Source organism: Lygodium microphyllum, chromosome 26 (genome assembly GCF_053477565.2).
Source record: "Lygodium microphyllum isolate KBCC chromosome 26, Lygodium_microphyllum_v1.1.10, whole genome shotgun sequence".
Classification (NCBI taxonomy): Eukaryota; Viridiplantae; Streptophyta; class Polypodiopsida; order Schizaeales; family Lygodiaceae; genus Lygodium; species Lygodium microphyllum.
In genome coordinates this window covers 32,952,186-32,976,958 of record NC_141160.1, presented here as the reverse complement: position 1 = coordinate 32,976,958, position 24,773 = coordinate 32,952,186, and the positions used below count along the sequence as shown (strand labels likewise).

Below are 24,773 nucleotides of genomic sequence, written 5' to 3'. Positions count from 1 at the left end.
TCCGATTCAATACTTCGAATTCAGCAGGATGCACAGGTCCTCTCAGGACAGGAAATCTTTTTCATCCCTGTAACTTAGGCTTTCCCCCCCCATGGCACCCGATCAGGTCAAGCTAGTCATAGCAATTGGAGCTTAGACCTTCGACGTAGTGGAACGAGACAATGTTTTCAGGATGTCACGATAGTGCTGAGAGATGTGATGCACGTGTGGCTGCTGTGATAATCAAGATCTGAAGCTCCTTCCACCTGGGTCTCTGTTCCATCTTTATGTTCTCTGAATGGACATACTGTCCGTTACAACAATCAGGGAGCTACTCATGCTTTAATTGTTAGCCTGGTGTTAGCCACATAAGATAAACGGTAAGAAACGTCGATGCTTTGGATCACGACGACGACGTCCTGTCAGTCGGTAGAAAGCTCACTCCCAGCCCACTTAGAATGTGCCGTCGAGCAGCCTTCAAACTCTTCTGGATAATGAAATCATCTTTTCAATCCTTCTGTTTTCCCCGTAACGATTGTTGTCACCCTCCGTTGCCATTTTTACTGATCTTCCTCTTTATCACCTTCGGCCGTGTCATGTTCCTGCAATCGTGATTGCTGATACCCTCTTTGAAATTCCAGAGCTTTGTTGCAGAGATCCTCTCTGATTAAAAAAAATCCCCTATTTTTTGCGTATTCTTTCCCTTAGTCGTCTTCCCTCATTTGGCCATCTCTGTTAAGTCCTTCCTCCTCTGTCACTCTGAATGCAGATCTAGAATCACTGTGCACAACCTCGTCAGAGGATAGCTTGTGGATGCAGGCAGTCATTGGTACATACCATGCAGCATCGGCTCTATCACCTAGATTGCAGATAGGAGGGAAATTCATTTTTCAGTTCTCCCCGCAGGAGTTCGTCGTTGGCTTCCAAAAGACTGCGATCCCCCTAAAAAAAAACTTTGCCTGTCCCCCAAAAAAAAACGACCTTCCCCCTCCGTGTTTTTCTAGCGTCGTCAGCCTTCCTCCACAGTCGATCCTGCTTTTTCTTCCTCCAATCGTCTTTTTCCAGCGTCGTCCGCCTTCCTCCACAGTCGATCTCCCTCCTCATCATAATTAGCTCTTGAATAAGCTAATTATCCTTCCCATTCCAAGATTCCCTGCGCCCCATTCAGCGAAAAAAAAGAACACCCATGAGAAATATATTTTTCCCAAGCTCTTTTGCCGCTTGTCGCTTGTAGATGTAACCTATTGTGTGCAGCATAGACTCTCCAAAAGCTGCTTCTGAAAGATGATGAGCCTCTTCTTTTGCCCATTCTATAAATGCTTGTCTATTATTGACGAACAATTCTAACTTCTTCTCCAAAATTTCCACAAGTTTCATTTCCCTCTCTTTTTGTACCTCCTTCATCTTCTCTTGAGCTCTGACTGGATCATCTGTTCCTAAATCTAGAGATGCCATAGTTGCCATTGCCAGCTGGCCAATGTACTCCTCAAAGAGTTTGCTGCCAAACAACATTCCAACACAACTGTAGGGTCCAACATGCTTTCCTTGGAAAGAGAAGATTTTCCATATCTATCATAAGTTTCTCTTTGTTGAGGATCACTCAATACTTGATATGCCTCTCCTAACAACTAAAAATACGAAGCAACTTGAGGATCCTTTGGATTTTTGTCCGGATGCACCCTCCTTGCCTTGTCGTAGTAAGCCTTCTTGATGGCAGCAGGGCTCGCATCAGGGCATACACCTAGGATATCATAGAACTCGGTCTCCTTCACCATATCCCCACTCGCAGACCAGAAAGGGCCACTGACACCATACTCCCATGCAACATTAGAGCTTTGCAAAATAGTAGCTGCCCAAGTCCACTGTGATACAATGACACTCGCAATCAAGCCTGTCTTGATGCTCCTACCAGCTATATTGAACCATTCTGAGGTGTACTGAACATCAAGCAAGCTCCCACATTTGGCATACATATCCACCAATGTACTTCAATTTGCATCTCTTGGAAATAATTTAGTACTTCCTCACAAAGCCCATAATTGGCATATCTTGAAATAAGTGTAGCCCATGAGATTGCATCTCGAGTTACCAATCTATCAAAAACTCCCTGTTCTTCTACATCACATTTAGCATACATGTCAACCAGAGCATTGTTGATTAATTCCTCTTGCTCCAAACCCTCTTCACTATATTTTCCGCATAGAATGAAAGAGCAAACATAACGACTAAGTATGTACAAAGTATCAAATCACACACACAACTTTTGGGTGGTTTTCACACCTCGAATGCGCAGCAATACGACATCCACCCCCTCTAATCCTGCGCATCCTCCGGATGGGCCAACTACCCATGATCATTATCATCAAGATCCACAAACAGATCAATCTCTTCATTATGCATTTTTGGTATATCAACAAGATTATCTGTCATATCATCTGTCTCTTCTATTGGAGTTTCTTCTCGTTGCTCTTCTCTTTCAAATTCTTCCAATGCATAATCCTCATCATCTCTTTTCTTGAAAATCTTGATTCTTTTTCCTGCAATAGGCACTCTAAGCACTGTCCCATCCAATTCTGTCAGCTCATATGTTGCATTATCAAAGACATGTCTGACTATATACAACCCAAACCATCTTTTCACCATCTTCCAAAAAATCTGCAATAACTTCCTCATTTTCCGCATGGCTCTAGTGTGGCTCTCATCCCAAAATAATTTCTGCCCCTTTCGAAACAGCTCATATAAAGAATCTGCTATGTGTGCAAAATGGGGTATCCAAATCATGTAAAACACACAAGCTCCAATGAATCTCTGTATCTCTGAAGTGGTAGAACAATACTCCATAATCTTGCCTATAGAATCCACCTTCTTATCCACAGTCTTGTATTTCGTGTCAACCCTGGCTTCATTATGCTCTTCTACATTACTCAAATCTTGCTGTAAATCAGCAATTCTGCACTTCAATGGCTGAATATCCTCAGCCCTCTGCTCTTTGGACTGCATAGAAACAGCCCTAAACTCTGGATGTTGAAATATTTCAGCAGTAAACTCTGTTGGCTGAAAGTTTTCAGCCCTCTGTGTCTCTGAAAGCTGATCATAACCAGCTAGAAACTCTGTTTCCTGAATTTCTTCAGCACTCAACACTCTTTGCTGAGTTACCTCAGCCTCTGACTCAATCTATGACACAAAATCTGCAATTTCATGAAACATGTCCAGGGACTGCACTAATACATTACTGTGACAACTCTGCATATCAGTTTTCAGCATATCTCCCATCTCTGTCATCGTATCTGCACAAATCACACTGTCATACATCCCATCTATGTGCTCATCATCCTCCAAAATTCTTGCATTTTTTAAATTTTTCTCCTTCCTGCATATACTGCCTGGCAGCTCTAGGCAACCTAGAAGTCTTCTGATAGCTCATCGAACTGTTTGCTGAAATCCCAACAAAACCGGAGGAGAAAACAATGCTGCCATGAGGCGAGAACTCCAATCTTCTCTGCTCTGTACCACCATCATCTCGCGAAACGGCGGTACCTAATGAAAACCCGAATCCCTCACAGTGGGCAAAGGTGCATCTCTGAGAGTATCCCTGTTTCTAACATGGTTCACACACACAGTCATAAACTGAACTGCTCTCATGCCATCTTTACTGCGAATCCGTGCATAAGCAGATCCATCATCCATTACCTTTGTTTCCATGTGCATCTCTGTGATGAATGGCTGTCCAAGAATTATAGGATAAGAGCATGAATCCTGCACAAAGAAATGAAAATCCTCCTCTACATCACCAATAGAAACCCTGACACTAGGACAGGCAGCATACAAATCACCTGCAATATTATTGGCGGCTCTCATACGCCACCCATGCTCTACATCCATAGGCCATCTGTTACTCTCATAAACTCCATGAACTATGAGATTAATCTCTGAACCATGATCCACCAATGCAACATAAGGCACCTGTTTCTCTCCAATCTTTACCATCGTCTCTGTAGTTGCCCTAGCCCAATGGCTCCGCGAAAAGTGACTACGCGGTATCAAGACAGGCTCATCAATTTCAGCATAATGCATAGGCTGAACCCTCTTCTCTACCTGCGGAAAAATAGAAGCATTCTCAACCATAACCTCATCCTCATCCTCATCCAACTTCCCAATCAAAACTCCCTGTGTATCAGTGGTAGACAATGCATGTCTTTTCCTCTTCAGGACCTCCTGAAACTCTCTTTTTGAGGTACCCAAAATCTCAGAAATAGTGAAAGTCACCTCACTGCCAAGTATCTTATCATTAAAGATTTTCTTCATGTTCGTAGATGTCTCAATATCGGACATCAATCTAAACCCTAGCTGCTTTCTCTCTCTAGGCTCTTGCCTCTTTTCTCTCTTTTGAGCATCTTCCATCTGTCGATCTGGCCCTGGTCTTGAAGACGGTCCTGGAGTAGGTGGAGTAACAAACTCACCCCCTCTAGTCTTCTTAGCTGCACTTGGATTTTCTTCATCCCTCTTACGCTTCTCCTCAACAAGTACATCTGCACCCTGAGACTTAGCCAAATAAGCATAAATAGAGTACCTGTCAACAGGCGAGTCCCAACCTGTCTCTGATCTGATGCTAGAGCCTGCACTAGTCAAAACAGTTTGCTGAATTTTTCCCTTGTTTGCAGTCTCCATAGCATAAGTCCATAGTGCTGACTGAGTCTCTGATCCCTTCTCAATCTGGACTCCATATGTAGAAGCATCACCTCTAGCTGTCACATAAGAAGTACGCGCAGCCATGTCATCCACGAACTTCTTCATTCCACCTTTACCAGAGTTGGTAGCAAGTAGAGCTCCTGTCTCAGTCAACCAAATCTTACCATCTTGCCCCCAATATACCAAATTCTTCCTCCTTGCATCCTGAAAAGATTCACAATCCCTGCAATGCTGATGGTCCGTACTATCGCACCAAATACATCTTGGTCTCTCCTAGGTGCACTAGGAGCACTCCTAGGAGCAGTAGGAGCACTAGAAGAAGTAGTAGGCGCAGTCAAAGAACTGCTCTTTCAACTTTCCCACCAACTTGGCTTTGACTGACTCCAGTGTCAAATCTGTTACGCCTTTGATTATGTCATCAAGAGAGGTAGGCACCGATGGAGCGAATGGTTTTGGAGCAGAAGGTGTAGGCATCGGTCATGGAATAGGAGGAATAGGTGGAGTGGAAACAGTAGGCACTGGCATAGGCCAAGAAACTGGCTGAGGAGGAGAAGAAATAACAGGGATAGAAGCAGGCATAGGAGCTGATGATGGTGTAGGTGTCATGGAACCATTCTGTAGGCGAGTCTTCCATACCCTCCTCTTGGTCAAAGTCGAGACTGCATCCTGAGCATTCTGCCAATCCGTTTTAAGACCCATAGGCTTCGTGCGATCCTCAAGAAGCTCACCCAATTCTTCTTGAAGAGCAGGATCTGCAGCTTGCAAGAAAAGCTCAACTTTTTCAACATCCAATGCTCTTTGTTCAATGGCATCAAGCTGACTATACCTCTCCTCAAATTCTCGAATCAACTCTGAAGTAGCTAGACCTTTGTTTGGCATGTAGACCCACTCTCAGAATGACCGTCGAGTAGCCATACCAAAGTCCTCAAGGAAATATTCTTCTTTCAAGGCCTTCTTAAAATCTTGCCAATGTGTATTTTGAATAAAAAGATCAGTCACTTTCGCCCTCAAAGCGGGTGTGACATGACGAAGGAAATACTTACTCATAAGTCCAGCTGGAACTCGGGAGAGTACCTCTCAAATGAGTTCAGTGATTTTCTGAAGTCTCATGGGATAAAGAGACAGTTCACATGCAGTTATACCCCACAGCAAAATGGGGTTGCAGAAAGGAAAAACAGGCATATTGCAGAAGTTGCACGCGCCTTGATGGCTGAAAAGAATATGCTTAAGCATTTTTGGTCTGAGGCTGTTCATACTGCTATTTATATTATGAATAGAACTCCCACAGCTGCAATTCATGGTATGACCCCCGAAGAATGTTTTACAGGTAAGAAGCCTGATGTTTCACACTTGAAAGTATTTGGCTGCATTGCTATGTTCATGTGCCAGATGAGTTGCGGAAGAAACTGGATCCAAAGGCTGAAAAGTGTCTTTTTATTGGATACTCTTTAGAGCAAAAAGGGTATCGCTGTTACAACCCTGTCACATGTAAGTTCAGAGTGAGCAGGGATGTCATCTTTGATGAAATGAGCAGTTGGTATGCATCTAGTGGTGATGCATTGGATGATGATGATGATCATGACACTCATGTGCAGGCTGAAAAGCAAGAATCACGAACTCTTAGCGGACCAGAGACATCATCTGGTAGTCCTTGGTCTGGGAGACTAAGGAGTACCTCTACATCTTCGAGTGCATCTAGTAGCACTACAGGTAAAGACAAAGGAAAGAATAAAGTGTCAGAAGGCATTGATGCAATTCTTGATGAAGACTCCAGTGGCTCAGAGAGCTTGGATGATGAGCTTGGCATTCCTTCAGTGAGGACTCCAGGTGTGCAGAGAGCACGTGTTAATGCAAAGACTCCATTGAGTGATCCAGTGGTACACAGGTCTAGCAGGGTGAGATACCCTGTTAAAAGATTTAGTTTTGAAGGTTATGCAGCTCACCATTATGCTTATATGGTGAAACTAGTTGAGGATGTTGAGCCCACATGTTTTGAGAAGGCTGTTGGTCATGCTCATTGGGATGCAGCAATGGATGAGGAGATGGCTGCATTAGAGGCCAATAAGACTTGGGATCTAGTATCATTGCCGAAGGGCAAGAAAACCATTGGATGTAAATGGGTTTATAAGATTAAGCACAATGCAGATGGTTCTATTAGCAGGTACAAAGCTAGGCTGGTTGCAAAAGGCTATGCCCAAACATATGGCATTGATGGAACCTAGAACGGGCCGGCACTGGCTCGTGCACTAGCCGGACCTCTATCTCACACGCTCAACAACCCCACGGCCTCGCGGCCAGGAGCGTTGATGACACATACATTGCCTTCCTAAATGTCTTGCGTTTGTATTACGTCGTTTATAGTCCACTCTTCTCTCACCCACTACTCCTCAGAGGGAGTCCCTTACACGTTGCCTAATGGCATGAAGCACAGACATAGGGGGTCCTCCAACGGCTGAATGCCGCCACCCCTCTGCGACTCTCCTACACCTTGGGGATTGGCCCCTCGATGCGTCGCTCAACATATAACCATTTCGCACAAAATCCACTCAAGGTACCATTTAATCGTATACAGGAATGTACCATTGTCCTTACTTCTCTTTCCCTTAGACCCCATGACTAGCCTATGGCTTAGGGTGTCCTGTCTCTCACTCAACGTGGGTCAAGGTCCTAATGAAAACAATTGCTGTGCATCCAGGATTTCTGATACCTTTAAATATTTCCGTGATTTATGCATATTGTGGATGCCAAGTGCTCAAACAGTTATGAAATCAATATTGTGCACATGTGCAAAACATCCTTTCAATGATTCTCAACTACTGTTCTTATGCGGCGTTGCACGAACCTAGCACCAAGGAAACCCTCGTGCTACTAGGCTCTTATTTTATAATTATTCACCGACCTATATGGCATGCAAAAAAAAACAGTAATCTTTTCATCATTTGACTCCACATTTAGACACATTTTGACCACTCTACCCTCCCATCGATCAAATGTTACATTGTGGTATGGATTTATAGGGCATTTTGCCATCATTTTATGTGTAAAAAGCGGGAAAAACACACTAGAACAAGAAGGTGGGGTTGAACTGAGGTAAATCCTCGTGATTCAATCCCCACAAACATTCACAAACATTGTTCTTAATTTTCATTAATTTTCCGCACCCAAAATGCATTTTTCCCCTATTTTTAGTGATTTTCCTCTATTTTCCTTGTATTTTCCCTTATTTTCTACATTACTTAATTACTGAAAATTCAAGATAGGTTATGGGCTGTGGCCCTTAGTTCCTTCTTGCAACAAAAATGAAAATTTAGTTGGTGTTCCTATTCATTTTTCCATTTTTATGCCCAAAAATATCAATTTTCCTTGATTTTTCATATTTTACGTGTTTTAGTGTATTATTTTGAACCACAAGATGCATATTTTTTTTATTTTTTGATTATGATCAGCAAGTACTCATGGAAAACAGCAACATAAACAATTTTTAGCCCACATGAACAACACTTTATCAATCAAAAGCCATGAAATCTCAAATTTCCTTTGAAAAAATTGAATTACCGCTTATTTGCGTGTTTCGGGTTTCATGTCCATGGCTGCAAATCTGAAAATCAGCAGCACTTCATATCCAGCACAATCACAAATTACCATTTCCAGCCCGTGGAGCAATCCGATCCATGCCGGACAAGCCTCCATCATTCTTTCTTCTTCCTTTCTCTTCCCACATGAATTCCCCCTTAGAAGAGAGAGAGGGAGGAGAGAGAAAGACTAGATTTCCATCTCAGCATTCAGGCCATCAATTGAGGAGCGAAGGGCGGCGATAAGATCAGCATACAGAGGGGAATGAGAGCCCATGATCTGCTTGATAGGTTGTATACAACCTCCATGCCATGATGAAGGAGGAGGAGGCGCATTTTTCGGGCGCATCCTGGTGCCTCCTCTCTCCACGATTTGTTGCTTCTCTTGCATCAAACTTTTCATGTGACATTTTAAATTTGGGCTCCCAAGGGTCATGCCCACTTTGGCCACTCTAATGTCCACCTCTTCGCATCTTGACCGTTTCCTTGGCCATTTTCCCGTCCGGACTCGGAATTGAGCTCTGAAAAATCCTGGGCGTCCGGCTTGGCATCACGCATTGGCCTGTAGCTCGTGTCAACCCGCACGACTGTCTGAAAATTTATGAAAATCAACAAGTGTCGCTCGGGCACCTTTAAAGCACTTTGACGCTTAAAATCATCCTAGATCGAGCCTCCGCCTTTGACGGTGAATATTTTTTCCTTGGTATTCATAATTTTTAGCTATTTTTAAGCACTTCTCGGCACCTAAATTCGGCTCTCATTGGCGACCACGGGATAGGGCGACTCAGCCCGTCGAATCCACGAACATATCTGCACATAAACAACCAAAGAAGCATCAAACTGATACAAAACAAAAATACGATAAAACTCAGCACAATACTCACCCTACCCCTGGACAGAACCAAAGCATGACATCCACAAGGAGTAGGCCTAGCATCATCTAATAGAAGATCCGAAGTGAGTCACTAACCAGCTGCTCCAACATAGCCAAACTAAAAAACCTATCAAAGAGGTTGCCCTAAGTGGTGGTCTGAACTACTTACCAACTAAAGACAACACAACTAGGAGCTCCTACAAGGCGAGGACTCCTATAGCCTGATCAAGGAGTATTTTCTTTCAGTACATGTCTTCTTTTAGGGTTTGTATTGGATGAATATACTTGGGCATGTAAAAAGGAGGGAGATGAGCCTAGTGACCCAAGGAGAACAGGGCATCGGCCTCAGGACCTGTCTCGGCACCCAAGAACCTACCAAGCCCTCGCAAGGCAATACTTAATCCTTTTCGAACGCTCACTTTTATTTTCGCTCCAACCTTCCTTGTTTTGGTATTATTTTTTCCAGCAAGAAGCCACCCCTAGGAAGATAAGATATCGGCCCCGGGTCTGACTCGTCCCCAGGAACCTACCAAGCCTTCGCAAAGCAATGATCAACTGCTTATATATTGTCATTTCTTTTCTTTTCTTTGATAGGGGTTAGAACCCCTTTTTACACACCTTCGTATTTAGATTCATCCTTTAGGATGTTCAGGGTTTCTTGGCATCATCATTATTATCTTCTGGCAGGCTTCTCTAACTGCCTCACTACTAACAAGAACTCCTAGAACGGCTGCCTAGCAGGCTAGCAGAACAGGACCACTAGGACTTCCTTCTAAAACAGGTCTTTCGATGCCTGACAATGTCTGTACAGGAGACAATGACTACTCCGACCTCCCTCAAACATACTTAGCCTGAACCTGGGACTTCATGCCTTGGTTGCCGGTCCCCAACAAAAAATATATCCCCTCGACAAGTACAAAAACACATATAACAGGAAAGAAAGGTACTCGTAAAGGAGAGATATCACCTGGATTGGCCACAAGAAGCTTCCATCGCAGCAAAGGCTCCTTCAGGCCCCACCAAATTCCACGAATCACAAAACCTGTCCAGCACAACACTTAAAAAAACCCGATTAAATGCACCCGCACTAGACAGGGAAATGGCCCTCTTGGCCTAATGAAATGAAACACTTCACTACAAAACTGAATTGGCCCTCTTGGCCTAATGAAATCAAACATTACTACACATAACATCCTCCTGGAAACAACTATGATAGACATCAAAGCATACCATTCCCAGGGTAACAGAGGCTCGTAGCCCTAAACTAGGTGCATTAAATTATGACCCATCCCTCCTGCGTATATCGCAAGAGGTGTTCGCATCACATGTCGTCTAATCAGTCTGTGGGTCCAAGATAATAAAGGCAGATGAGTCTCGCTTACCCTCTGCATCACCCAGATCAACCATCGTCTGCCAAAGTGGGCATGTTCAGAAAGCATACCCCACAAACGACCAGGTCCTGTCTCACCACCAATAGATATATCGGGACAAGGGCCACAATTAAAGAAGAGGTCTTCTTCATACGCAAAATTAGCCAATGAATCGGCAAACTGATTCCAATTTCGTGGAATTAGCTGAAAAGACACTCTATTAAATTCGTCTAGCAGGGCTATGGCAGTATGATGGTACATGCAAAGGATGGGGTTTCGTACCATGTACGTCCCATTGAGTTGATTTAAAACCAACTGAGAGTCCCCTTTCACCAATAACTGGCGGATACCACCCTTCTTTGTAATATTCAAACCCATAATCAGGGCTTTGTATTATGCCATATTATTGGTAAAATTCACCCCGAGATAAGCAACTAACTTCATGACAATGCGTCATCGGGGGTCTCGGATGACAACTCCTACACTTCCTTTTTTGCATGCACCCCTGGATGCCCCATCAAAGTACAAGGTGTACGTCCATAAAGGGTTTACACATCCCGCCATCCGGAACTCTACTCGTAATTATGGTAATCGAAATTCAGCATATTCAACGGGTGGACCGTAGGCTCCATCCCTCCATCATCATTGAATTCAACAAGGATGCTCGTCAAAATTTGTAGGCAGTGATGGCAGAAGACCTTGATCTCCCAAATGAATGTCCTGCCTTCTTGCTCAATCACCTTGTATCCTTTGCTCCACCAAATGAGCTTTTCCTGATGATACCTCTGTTCTAAATATGGGTGTTCTAAATAAGGGATCAGACGACCCATCAACCTCTATCACGATTTCCTTGCAGATATTTGATCGATCTCTCCTAGACCTGCAAGGCAGTCATAGTATTAGTGCAATCAGAAATAATAAGGTTTAATCTTATTAAGATTAACCTTATTTTTAAATTCTATCCCCTCAAGGTCAGCTAACAAGACTTTGGATTTATTCTTTCCTATTCCAACGATCTTATAGGGCCCATCCCATTTGGGCTCTAGCTTGCCTGGAAATAATTCACGTCGTGCATCATAATACAGAACAAGCTGTCCTTTCTTGAAGGTGTATTTCTTGGCTTTGAGGTCGTGTAACTGCTTCATTCGGTGCTTCGCCACTTCTTGATGCAATAAGCTCTGCAGCTTAAGCTCATCTAAATGTGCCAGTGTCGTCAAGCGCTCAAAAAGTGCGTCTTCCTCACTCAAAGAATGATTGATGGCAAACCGAATAGTCGGCAGCTCAATCTCTAAAGGCAAAACACACTCCTCCCCATATACTAACTTGAACGGGGTATGGCCAGTGGCTCGTTTGAAAGTCGTACTATAGGTCCACACTGCCACGTATAACTTTTTATCCCAATCCCGTTTCTTTTCTGACACAATTTTGGACAGAATGCCCACAAGCTGCTTGTTGGTGCTTTCAACTTGCCCATTGGCTTGCGGATTATATGGGGTTGTCTTGTTATGCTTGATTTGCCACATCTTTGTCAAACCTTTGATCACCTTATTCAGAAAATGGGTTCCGCGGTCTGACACTAATTCTTTCGGCGGACCAAACCGGCATATTATCTGCTCTAAAAGGAAACTAGCAGTTTCTTTAGCATCATCCTTCCTTGTTGCACGTGCTTCTGACCACTTTGTGAAGTAGTCAGTTGCTACAATGATGTACCTCTTTTGCGTAGTCAACGACGGAGTAATACGACCCATAAAGTCTATTCCCCACTTCTCAAATGGAAGTATCGCCATAATAGGGGTGAGTGGTCGTTGCCTATTCTCTCGACTATCATGTCGTTGACAAATATCGCATCTCTTAACATACGCAAACGCATCCTGGAAGATGGCAGGCCACCAATAACCTGCTCTTAAAGCCTTTTGTGCTGTAAGCCGTCCAGTAAAATGGCCACCGCAAGCGGAATCATGGCACTCTTCCAAAATGAATGGCACCTCGTCAGGCATCACACATTGGCGATAGATGTCATCAACCCCTTGCCAATATAATGTACCTGCGATCAAGGCAAACTTTAACGCTTGCTGCTTAATTTTCCTTCTCTCAGCTTTAGAAAATTCGAATCCCGCCTCTCCTGTCGATAAATAATGTGTTATTGTAGTATACCAGGAGGGAATAGATGCCGTATCTATTTTAAATAACAACTCCATATCACTACCTTCAGCCACAGATTCTTTCGGCTCCCCAAAGTCCACAAGACATTCCACGATGCCTTGCAACCTTGGTGGCTTACTACGGATTTCATAATCAAATTCCTGCAAAGTGATTAACCACTTCGCTAGACGATCAGGCGGCTGTAGCTTATTCATCAATAGTCGAAGTCCCTCCACCTTCGTATAAAGCACGACTTTCTCATAGAGAATATAATGCCTGAATTTCTTGGTCCCAAAGACCATCACTAGACACAACTTCTCCATGTAGGTATAGTTGATTTCGGATACCCCTAGCTTCCGGCTAGCAAAAGCAATCGGGTGGTACCACTTCTCTTCTCAAATTTGGGCTAAACAGCAGCTGATACTATACATGGTGACTGCTGAGAATATATAGAACACCTCACCTCTTTTAGGTGCTTTTAAAATGGGCGCTCTTGCTGGCTCTTGTTTCACATCCTCGAATGCTACCTTACAAGGGTCACCCCATACAAACGAACAGCTAAAGGACAATAAATTTGTAAGCGGCAACGTTATTTCTGTCAAGGCGTTTATAAATCTACAGTAATAACCAACTGAAGACAGAAAGCTATGAACTTCCTTCGGAATGCGTGGTGGACCCATGGCAACTATAACTTTGACCTTCTCGGGGTCTGTCGCAATTCCTACCGAACTGACCACATGACCCAACAATAGCCCATAAGGTACTCCAAAAACACACTTCCGTGGGTTTAGGGCGATACAAAACTGTCTACAGTGCTCAAAGCATTTTCTTAAAATGATCAACTGCCTTTCTCTCACGGTGGCGGCCCCTAAGTCATCAATAAACACCTTCAATTCTTCAGGGGATATGTCACCGAATGTCTTATCTGCTATTCGTTGCCACGAACCAGGCGCATTGCATAAAGCAAAGGCCATCACATGGTACGCAAAAGTACCAAATACAGTGATAAAAGTTGTTTTCAACTTGTCCTCTTCTGCAATTGCCATCTGGTTATATCCTACAAAGCAATCCATAAACGAATATATCTCCCTACCTGCTAATTGTTTCAAAATCTGGTCAATAAATGGCAACAGGTAGTAGTCCTTAACTGTCTGCTTATTCAACTCCCTAAAGTCTACACATAATCGGATTTGATTATTCTTCTTCTTTCTGATCACAACTGGCGAACACCATTCCGTGTGTTGCACAGGAAAAATCAAACCCGCTTTTCGAAGCTTCTGTAACTCTTCAAACAGCCCGTCCCTCAGTTCGAAAGGCATACGCCTTACTTTCTGCCGTACAGGACGACTGCCCTCTTTCAACGGAATTGTATGAACAGCAAGACTAGGAGGAATGCCTCTCAACTTATCATAACTCCAGGCAAAGATATCACGGAATTCCTGGATCAGGGCCACATAGTCCTCCCTTTCTGCTGTGCTGAGCATAGAACCTAATTTTATTGGCCGTGAATCATCAGGCATACCAAGGTCTAGCTCGATAACATCTGCATCTCTTTTACGATCTTGACCCTCTATCGGCTCGTTCAAAGTGATCTGATAGATGTCTTCCATGGTGGATCCCTCTTTGGACTCATCACTCGATGATGTCTCACTAGCAGATAAATCTTCTAATGTCTCCAATTCTGTAGAAGATAGAGGAGCTCTCTCACTCTGAGGGGACTCAGGATAAGCATCAACCACCACACGCTGGGCACCCCTGCCGAATATTAGTCGACCGGCGGGTATATCTACTTGGCAGTCCGCTTGCAAGATCCAAGGTCGTCCGAGTAATACTTGGTAACTTGGACGCCCTGCAAAACGAATCACCCTAAAGTCCAACAGGCATTCTACATTGGCAACAGTGACATGGACCTTAGTAATGCAACCTTCCGGCTATCTCAAACTATCATCTGCCATTCTGAGAATTGTGGAGGTATCTTTCTGGATCGCAAGATCCAACCGTTCCATCAGTTCAGAACTCATAATGTTAACAGATGATCCCGTGTCGACAATGGCATAATCTACCAATATTCCATCGACATAGGCTGCAACCCTTGGGCAATGCTTCTCAGCATGCTCGAACCAGTCATCACCAACTCGCGCAATACCCAAAGGTTCTACGATATACCCGGTACGTAGGATCTTCCTAAATTCCTTGTGTACTCCTGGGGAAAGCTTAATAAGCTGTAAAAGATTCACATCCGGCTTGACTTTGCAAAGAGAGCTCACCAAATCGAATTCATGATAGTTCCATAGAGCTCGCTTTTTACGCCAAACCATCCACTCTTTAGGTCGCTGAACCGGCTTTATTGCCTCTTTCTTAACTTTCACCTTCTTCTTTGGTGGTTCCTTATCGGCTTTACTCTCCACGAGCTTCAAAGGTCCCCCTTCCATGGCAGGATCCAAAACTTGCGTTCCTTTGTCGCCTTGTTTAGGATTTCTGTCGACAGGCTTATCCTTATCGGCTTCTCTACCCTTTTGACCTCTTATAAGGACAGCTCGCAGATTAGAGGTTTCAGCATCATTAACACGTACAACCTCTATCAAACTAACCCCACTACCACTGGGTAGCTCCTCCACTGCAGTCTTTGGTCATTGAAGTATTTGTTTAGGCCAGTCTTCTCGCTGGGAATCATTTCCTTGGGCACGATGATTAACAGGCCCTGGTTGCCGACTACATCGCTGGAGGGAACTGATCTTACTCCAGCAAGTAGCTGCTAAATGGCCGGATTTTCTACAGATATCGCACTTAACATTTGGGCAATTTCTTAGATAGTGTTGCCCACCACACCATCAAAGGTGCACCCTCATCTGGGTATCTACTTCCTATCAAATTTTGTTGTTTTTTAAGGAAGTTGACATCAATGGCTATTTGCCGATACTGCTCCGTAATCATGTCGGTATAATGCTTCATCATGTCCTTAACCTCGCCAAGAACATTGGAAGCGCTCGACTCATAGCCTTGGTCATTACCATGTCGTTCCATCGGCCTAATAATTTGATTAGGCACTGGTTGTTGAGCCACAGGCATGGTATTAGAATTGACCGCCTGGCCTCTACCATTTGGAGCCATTTGACTGCTCGTAGGCATCGATATGCTAGGGGGAGTTGGTAATAAAGGGACATTCTGCATCAGGTTCCCTCTCCCATTAGGATTAGCCATCGTTATCCCTTGGCTACCACTGCCATTGGCCGTCGCCATATTGTTTCCCAATACTAAAACCATATTCGAATTGCCTCGAGAAGCATAGGCTGCTTGTAGTCGGGATTCCACCTCTTGTGCTCGTGTAATGGCAGTATCTATATCCCCCAAGGGAACATTACTCAACTGCAATTGGATATTAAAGTCCAAACCATGTAGGAAATATTGCAATTGGGCAGCTGCGGGGATAGGAATAGATGTGTCCAACTTACGGAAAACCTCTTTTATTTTCTTCGCATAAGCCCGAATATCCTCGTGTGGTTCTTGGCGGGTGGGTCACGTTGAGTACACGCAACCAATATTGCCCACCCCTTTCAGGGGCAAACTCCCTTCGATAAGCTCCATAAAATGAATCAATATTCAATATGGTTCCGGCTTCTAAACCATGATACCATATGGCAGCTCTTCCTTTGAGAGTCATATTGAAGAACATCATTAAATGTCCTTCTTCTTGGATGCGACAGTTAAACATCAGCTTTTGAAACTCCCTAATGTGGAGTTTCGCATCTTCCTCAACTAACCCATTAAAAATGGGTAGCGGGTAACCTAGAGCCGGCAAATCCGTTGTTCCTGCTGGAATTGCAATAGGTTGCGCCATGACGAGGATTGGATTTGCACTAGGAATAGGGGACGGTGGGGTTACACCTCCCGTACTTGATGTAGACTGATTTATGGAAGAAAGGGAAGCACTAGAGCTTCCACCTTCTCCTAACTTACTGCTCGTGGCACCAAGACCACTAGATCCACTCCCTCGTAAGGGTTCAGCACCACTACGCTTAGGGGAATATCTCCTAAAAATTTCAGCACGTCGCCTAGCTCTTTCGTCTCTTTCTTGCTTTTGGATTTCTGCTAGACGATGCTTATCGATAAATAACGGATCAATCTCAGTATCCTTTGGCATAAACTACTAGTTGGTCCCTAGACAACCAGGATTCGAGGACCACCACTTTTAAGCAGCTCCCGCCAGACACACCACTGATGGAACCTAGAACGGGCCGGCACTGGCTCGTACACTAGCCGGACCTCTATCTCACGCGCTCAACAACCCCACAGCCTCACGGCCAGGAGCGTTGATGACACATACATTGCCTTCCTAAATGTCTTGCGTTTGTATTACGTCATTTGTAGTCCACTCTTCTCTCACCCACTACTCCTCAGAGGGAGTCCCTTACACATTTCCTAATGGCATGAAGCACAGACATAGGGGGTCCTCCAATGGTTGAATGCCTCCACCCCTCTGCGACTCTCCTACACCTTGGGGATTGGCCCCTGGATGCGTCGCTCAACATATAACCATTTCGCACAAAATCCACTCAAGGTACCATTTAATCGTATACAGGAATGTACCACTTTCCTTACTTCTCTTTCCCTTAGACCCCACGACTAGCCTATGGCTTAGGGTGTCCTGTCTCTCACTCAACGTGGGTCAAGGTCCTAATGAAAACAATTGCTGTGCATCCAGGATTTCTGATACCTTTAAATATTTCCGTGATTTATGCATATTGTGGATGCCAAGTGCTCAAACAGTTATGAAATAAATATTGTGCACATGTGCAAAACATCCTTTCAATGATTCTCAACTACCGTTCTTATGCGGCGTTGCACAAACCTAGCACCAAGGAAACCCTCGTGCTACTAGGCTCTTATTTTATAATTATTCACCAACCTATATGGCATGCAAACAAAAACAGCAATCTTTTCATCATTTGACTCCACATTTAGACACATTTTGACCACTCTACCCTCCCATCGATCAAATGTTACATTGTGGTATGGATTTATAGGGCATTTTGCCATCATTATATGTGTAAAAAGCGGAAAAAACACACTAGAACAAGAAGGTGGGGTTGAACTGAGGCAAATCCTCATGCTTCAATCCCCACAAACATTCACAAACATTGTTCTTAATTTTCATTAATTTTCCGCACCCAAAATGCATTTTTCCCCTATTTTTAGTGATTTTCCTCTATTTTCCTTGTATTTTCTCTTATTTTTTGCATTACTTAATTACTGAAAATTCAAGATAGGTTATGGGCTGTGGCCCTTAGTTCCTTCTTGCAACAAAAATGAAAATTTAGTTGGTATTCCTATTCATTTTTCCATTTTTATGCCCAAAAATATCATTTTCCCTTGATTTTCTATATTTTACGTATTTTAGTGTATTATTTTGAACCACAAGATGCATATTTTTCTGATTTTCTGATTATGATCAGCAAGTACTCATGGAAAACAACAACATAAACAATTTTTAGCCCACATGAACAACACTTTATCAATCAAAAGCCATGAAATCTCAAATTTCCTTTGAAAAATTTGAATTACCGCTTATTTGCGTGTTTCGGGTTTCATGTCCATGGCTGCAAATCTGAAAATCAGCAGCACTTCATGTCTAGCACAATCACAAATCACCATTTCCAGCCCGTGGAGCAATCCGATCCATGCCGGACAAGCCTCCATCATTCTTTCTTCTTCCTTTCTCTTCCCACATGAATTCCCCCTTAGAAGAGAGAGAGGGAGGAGAGAGAAAGACTAGATTTCCATCTCAGCACTCAGGCCATCAATTGAGGAATGAAGGGCGGCGATAAGATCAGCATACAGAGGGGAATGAGGGCCCATGATCTGCTTGATAGGTTGTATACAACCTCCATGCCATGATGAAGGAGGAGGAGGCGCATTTTTCGGGCGCATCCTGGTGCCTCCTCTCTCCACGATTTGTTGCTTCTCTTGCATCAAACTTTTCATGTGACATTTTAAATTTGGGCTCCCAAGGGTCATGCCCACTTTGACCACTCTAATGTCCACCTCTTCGCATCTTGACCGTTTCCTTGGCCATTTTCTCGCCCGGACTCGGAATTGAGCTCTGAAAAATCCTGGGCGTCTGGCTTGGTATCACGCATTGGCCAGTAGCTCGTGTCAACCCGCACGACTATCTGAAAAATTATGAAAAATCAACAAGTGTCGCTCGGGCACCTTTAAAGCACTTTGACGCTTAAAATCGTCCTAGATCGAGCCGCCGCCTTTGACGGTGAATATTTTTCCCTTGGTATTCATAATTTTTAGCTATTTTTAAGCACTTCCCGGCACCTAAATTCCGCTCTTAGGCATAGATTATGATGAAACCTTCAGTCCAGTAGCTAGGATGGCAACTGTCAGATGTGTGATTGCTTTAGCAGCAGCCAAAGGTTGGAGGTTGCAGCAAATGGATGTAAAGAATGCCTTCTTGCATGGTGATTTGCAGGAAGAAGTGTATATGGATCAGCCAACAGGTTATGAAAATTTAGAGCATCCCATGTATGTGTGCAGGTTGAAGAAGGCACTCTATGGGCTCAAGCAAGCACCTAGAGCATGGTCTGACAAGATTAGAGAGTATCTTGTCAATATTGGCTTTTATGTTTCTGATGCTGATCACTCACTTTATGTGAGAAAGGGAGATGCAGTTTGGTCATCATAGTCATCTATGTGGATGACTTGATTATTACAGGTGATAGTGATAGTGGGATTGCTGAAGTCAAGGGTTGTTTGAAGATGAAGTTTGAGATGAAGGATTTAGGTGAGCTAAGGTACTTCCTTGGCATTGAGGTGATCAGATGTGATGATGGTATATGGCTGTCCCAAAGACAGTATGGCTTGGATATGTTGTCCAAGTATGGTATGACTGCATGCAAACCACTTTTAGTCTCGTTGGAGCAGAATGTAAAGCTGAGTGCTGATGTTGGGGATGAGATAGAAGACCCTACTATGTTCAGGAGGATAGTGGGGAGTTTGATCTACATGACCATTACAAGGCCAAACTTGAGCTACGCTGTTGGTCTTGTGAGTCAGTTTATGCAAGTACCTAGAAAGCCACAATTGGATGCAGTCAGACGCATATTGAGATATGTGAATGGACTTTTCTATGAGGCAGGTACAGATGTATAGATGTTTGGATACACAGATGCAGATTGGGCTGGTAGTATGTCTGATAGAAGATCTACCAGCGGATACATGTTCTCTCTTGGTAGTGCAGCAGTTGCATGGAGTAGAAAAAAGCAATCTACAGTTGCTTTGTCGAGTACAGAGGCTGAGTATAGAGGTGCTGCTGTTGCAGCATGTGAGGTAGTATGGCTGCAAAAGCTATTGGCTGATTTGGATGTGCAGGTGGAAGGTCCAGTTGTCATTTATTGTGACAACATGAGCAGTATACAGTTGGCTAGGAACCCTGTGTTCCATGCCAAGACAAAACATATTGAGGTACACTACCACTTTGTGAGAGAGAAGGTACTAGTAGGTGAGATTGACTTGGTGTATGTCAACACACAGGATCAGATAGCTGACATCTTCACGAAGGCATTGGGTACAGAGAAGCTTCAAAAGTTTCGAAGCTTACTTGGAGTTGCAGAGATGCAGTTGAGCTTGAGGGGGAGTGTTGAGATGACAAGCTCAACACATGCGGACATTGATGATGGACTGCCTGGTTAGATGGGTCCACACGTCTACACTTAGCACATCGGTGGTCATTATGCATCTCACATGGCCACTGACTCATTACTTATTATATTCAGGTCGTTACACCTATTTACAGCTGGCATAGTTATAGCGCCAGTCGACTAGTGTAGTCGGTTATGCATTGTTTGACTTAGTAGGCCACTTTCCTTTTATGTTGTATCTTATCTATACTTTGTGTACATTGTAAAGAGTGTGGAAGAAGAAGAAGAAATCAGCAAGAAAACGTTTTGGCCTCCATCTCTCTTCTTGTCTCTTGAGTGAGCTTCTCCTTGTGCATTCTGTGTGTTCGGCGTAGCATCTTGAGCAACCCCCTCCACCACGCGATTCTTGACAAAAGATACTACAAACAAGTAAGCATTTTCATTCTCTTTAAGAACATGTGCCGAAGGTGACGATGCCAAAGAGATATATATGGAACTACAGCCACAAACAAAACATGATCTACAAATCTAGATACAACCAAAGGATATAAAGTGCCAAACTTGGCACCACATGCGAGAACAAGGTTTCCACAAGTGATCTTCCAAGAATAATCCCCAAAGAAAACAAAGTAACCCTCATCATCTAGTATATGAGTAGAGATAAGACTCTTCACGAGAGTGGTACATGTTGAATATTATGCAAAGTAAATATACTATCTGAACCAACTATAGTCGAATATCACCAATACCAAATATCTGCAATGCCAAGTCATTTCCCAAATGGACACATCTAGTCATACTGCAATAGGAGTGGAACCACTCTCTATTATGGGTCACATGAAAGGAAGCCCTCAAATCCATCAAAACCAAGACTGAGTAAAACCAATTGAGGCATCAGCCAATTGTGACTCACCTAAAGAAGAAGTTGCAAATATGTAATCATCATCAGAGTTAGGTTGTTGCACTACATTGATCTCTTTGATCTTAACACTAGACTTAGCAAGGACAATGCTGCAACCAGTAGACTTGTCCTAAACTTTTCCTTTGCCCTTTTCCTTGTGCTTGTCATCGTGCATTTTATGGAAGTCTGGCCTGATATGTCTTGCTTTCCCACAATAATGGTATATCCAATCGGACTTACATCCACGAGACTTACTGTGAGATTGTCCAAGGGACTTGGAATGAGGCTTTTGCAAGTATCTACCATGGTGGTCATTCCTACTCTTGCCATCATCGAGACCCCAAACAATTAAAGCATGAGAGGTAAAAGAGGCATCCACGTTTTTCCTACTTATCTCCTCTATTAGGAGTGCACCCTTTACATTAGACAATTTTAGCCCATTCTCTGGCATATTTACACACATAGCAAGATGAAATGTGTCCCAAGTCTCAGGTAGTATGACCAACAAGAAAAAAGGTAGAAGATTGTCCCTAAAGTCAATACCTTATGCAGCTGGTCAATGATAGCATGAAACTCACTCAAATGCTGAGAAATAGTGATATCTTCCTTCATACAAAGGTCCATAAGTTGCTCTAGCCAATATATCTAAGAAGGAGGGCTCTGCTTGTCATACAGATTACTGATTTTCTTCCAAATATCCCATGCAGACTGCCCATCTGTGACAACACTATAATAAACCTGCTAGTTGAAAATAATACAACAACATGCAATTATAACATGATGAAAATGAGGCACAACAGTAAGAAATCAATGCCAAAGAGGGGCAATTAGTGATATAAAACAACCTGCAACACACACAAGTAGAAGTTGAAGTAGCTCAAACTCAATTGGAAATAAAATTCAAAGCTCAATGTAATACCCAAGTGTTAAGTAAGAGGCTCCCATGAGAAAAAAAGTCAGAAGCTAGATGAGCAAAGAAAGCTCAAATCCTCATGTGAGTGGCATCCAAGCATCCAAGATACATCAAGTACATAGTCAGGAGCATAAGACCCAATTAAATCTTCAAGCCATAAGGTCATAGACCTCTAAAGAATCCAATAGAGTAATAGAAAACTAATGTGAAATGTCCTAAGCTCAAATCAAAGCTCAAATGTATTCAATAGTATAACCAAGGATAGAGCTTCAATGTCATGTACCAATATATTCGATAGAATGTCTGAATAACATGAAAGAGCATTAGACATAAATTGTCCCTATTAAAAGCTTGTTGTCCATTGTATGTATAACAGTAAAATGATAGTCAGGCTTGAACAAAAGTGAGCTCAATTGAAGCCCAAATGCATTTTGGGAGCATGACCAAGCATGTGGCATCAACTATAGACATTAGTGTATCATCCCAAGGAGTTGGGAAGCATCGACAAACAATAGGTATATGTTTTCATTGATAAAATAACATTCATCCTTGTTTATTATAGTAGTAAAAATGATAGTAAAACTAAGCCAAATATGGGCTCAAATTAGTCCAAAAGTATTCCAATATATCGACCAAACATTTCCCAAGTGTAGTATCAAATGAGCATCCTAGGAGCATCACATAAGCCAAGAGCATGATATTTTCCAAACAAATAGCATTTAGTCCCATTATCATAGCAATGATATCTATGAGAAAGATGAGCTAAAAGAGTGCTCAAATCAATCCAATAGTATCTCAAACAGCCAATGACATATAAGCCCCCAAGTATTTGGCAACAAAACATAAGTATATGGGCATCTCGAGAAGGATATATGAGCTCCAAACATTGAAGATATAGCTATCCCTATTTTATGACAGCATGCTATCCTATTTGCACAGCTAATAGTTGAAGCCCAATGACTCAAAACCAATGCTCAATGTTAATGATCAATGTTGGGGGGAGTGGTAAATGATGCCAAAGCCTTTGTTCAATGCTAGGGAGTGGTTGAGCAAGCACAAGTGCTTGAAAATAGCCATAGCTGAAAAAAAACATTTTTTATTTCTAGCCCTAAATAATGAGCTCAATATTCACTGAGATAAGCTCAATGTAGGATCAAGAATGCCTTGAGATAGCCCCAATATGTAATGAGAAGTCCTAGAGTACTGAGAGCTTAATATGAACTTCAAGAGGTGGAGCTATGACTACCAATGGTGAAACCCTGTTGTAGGTAACTCGAATGAGGGCTAAAGAAATGCCAAATTGAGCTTGAGCTCACAGAGAAGAAGGCTATGATACCAGTTGATGAGAGAAGCCCAAGTGGAAGTACGAGTAAGCGAAAGTAAGAGAGGTATGAGCAATGGTGGATGGAGAAAGAAAGCAAGAGAGAAAGACTCAAGATGTGGGAACTCCAACAATCACAATGTGTGGCCGACCTTTCCTTTAGTCAAATGTCACTGAAAGAATAAAGAATGAAGTGATAGTAATGGGCACCTGCGGTTAGCACTGTATAGGTTCAGGTATTCTTAGTGTAGTAATGCATGCACATGTGCCTTTACTCCCAACAAAGGCTTCCCTAATTGCCTTACAGCTAATAGGGACTCCTAGCTCACTCCTAGAAACAACTATCTAGTAGGCTAGTGGAACATGGTAACCAGGACTACCCTCAAAATAGCTCTTAGAGTGCCCAACAATGTCTTTGTAGGAGATAAACAAATACTCAAACCTCCCCATACACACCTAACCTAACCTTGGAACTTTATGCCTTGAATGCTGGTCCCTAACAAAAGAAAAGTATCCCACATACATATACACATACAACATGATGGAAAAGAACTCATAAAGGAAGGATATCACTTAGATTTGGCCATAAGAAGCTTCTGCACAGCAACAGGTTTCCTCCAGGTGCTCCATCAAATATTTTTAGTGCAACACTAAAATAAACAACCATTAACTACATTTGCACCAAACAAACAAATAGCCCTCTTGGCCAAATGAGATAAAAGTTTTCACTACAAAATAAAGGGCCCACTTAGCCTAACAAAATCAAATATTAAATCCAACAACAAATGGCCCTCTTAGCCTAGCAAAAATATAGCTATAAAGCACACCATTTAGTATTCTATCTGCCGAAAGCAAATCCTTGGACCATACATAAACATTACTGAAGCACCAAACTAGACAAAGGGGATGGCCATTCTGGCCCTACTCTAAATGCATCAAATTATTAGCTAATCCCTTTGCATAAATGGGAAGGGGTGTTTGATGAATATGCCATTGAACAATACAATGAATCCATGATAGAATAGAAAGATGGCCAATTGCCACTTGGCTCATAACCCATACTAATAATCGGCGGCCAAAATAGGACATGTCAGCAAAAAGCAGTCCCCATAGTAGCCCTGGACTAACATCAAGAGGAAATTGTAAAAGTCCCTGAGCACCACAATTAAGAAAGATATCTTCAATAAAGGCATAATTAGCCAAGGAGTTTGCAAAGTAGTTTCACTATTAGGGAATCGATTGGCAAGTTAGTGTCTCAAAGATCTCAAGGGTGTCCAAGGTTGCACCATGGTACATCCTTAGAATGGGATCCCTCACATATAGGAAATCGATTGGCAAGTCAGTGTCTCAAAGATCTCAAGGGTGT

The 24,773-nt window shown here is 42.9% G+C and overlaps 1 pseudogene; it reads right to left on the bottom strand.

Annotated features, from left to right (window-relative positions):
• Nucleotides 1-1,143: 1,143 nt before the first annotated feature.
• LOC148013117 (chaperone protein dnaJ 10 pseudogene) lies at nt 1,144-1,754 on the bottom strand (annotated as a pseudogene).
• Nucleotides 1,755-24,773: the final 23,019 nt, after the last annotated feature.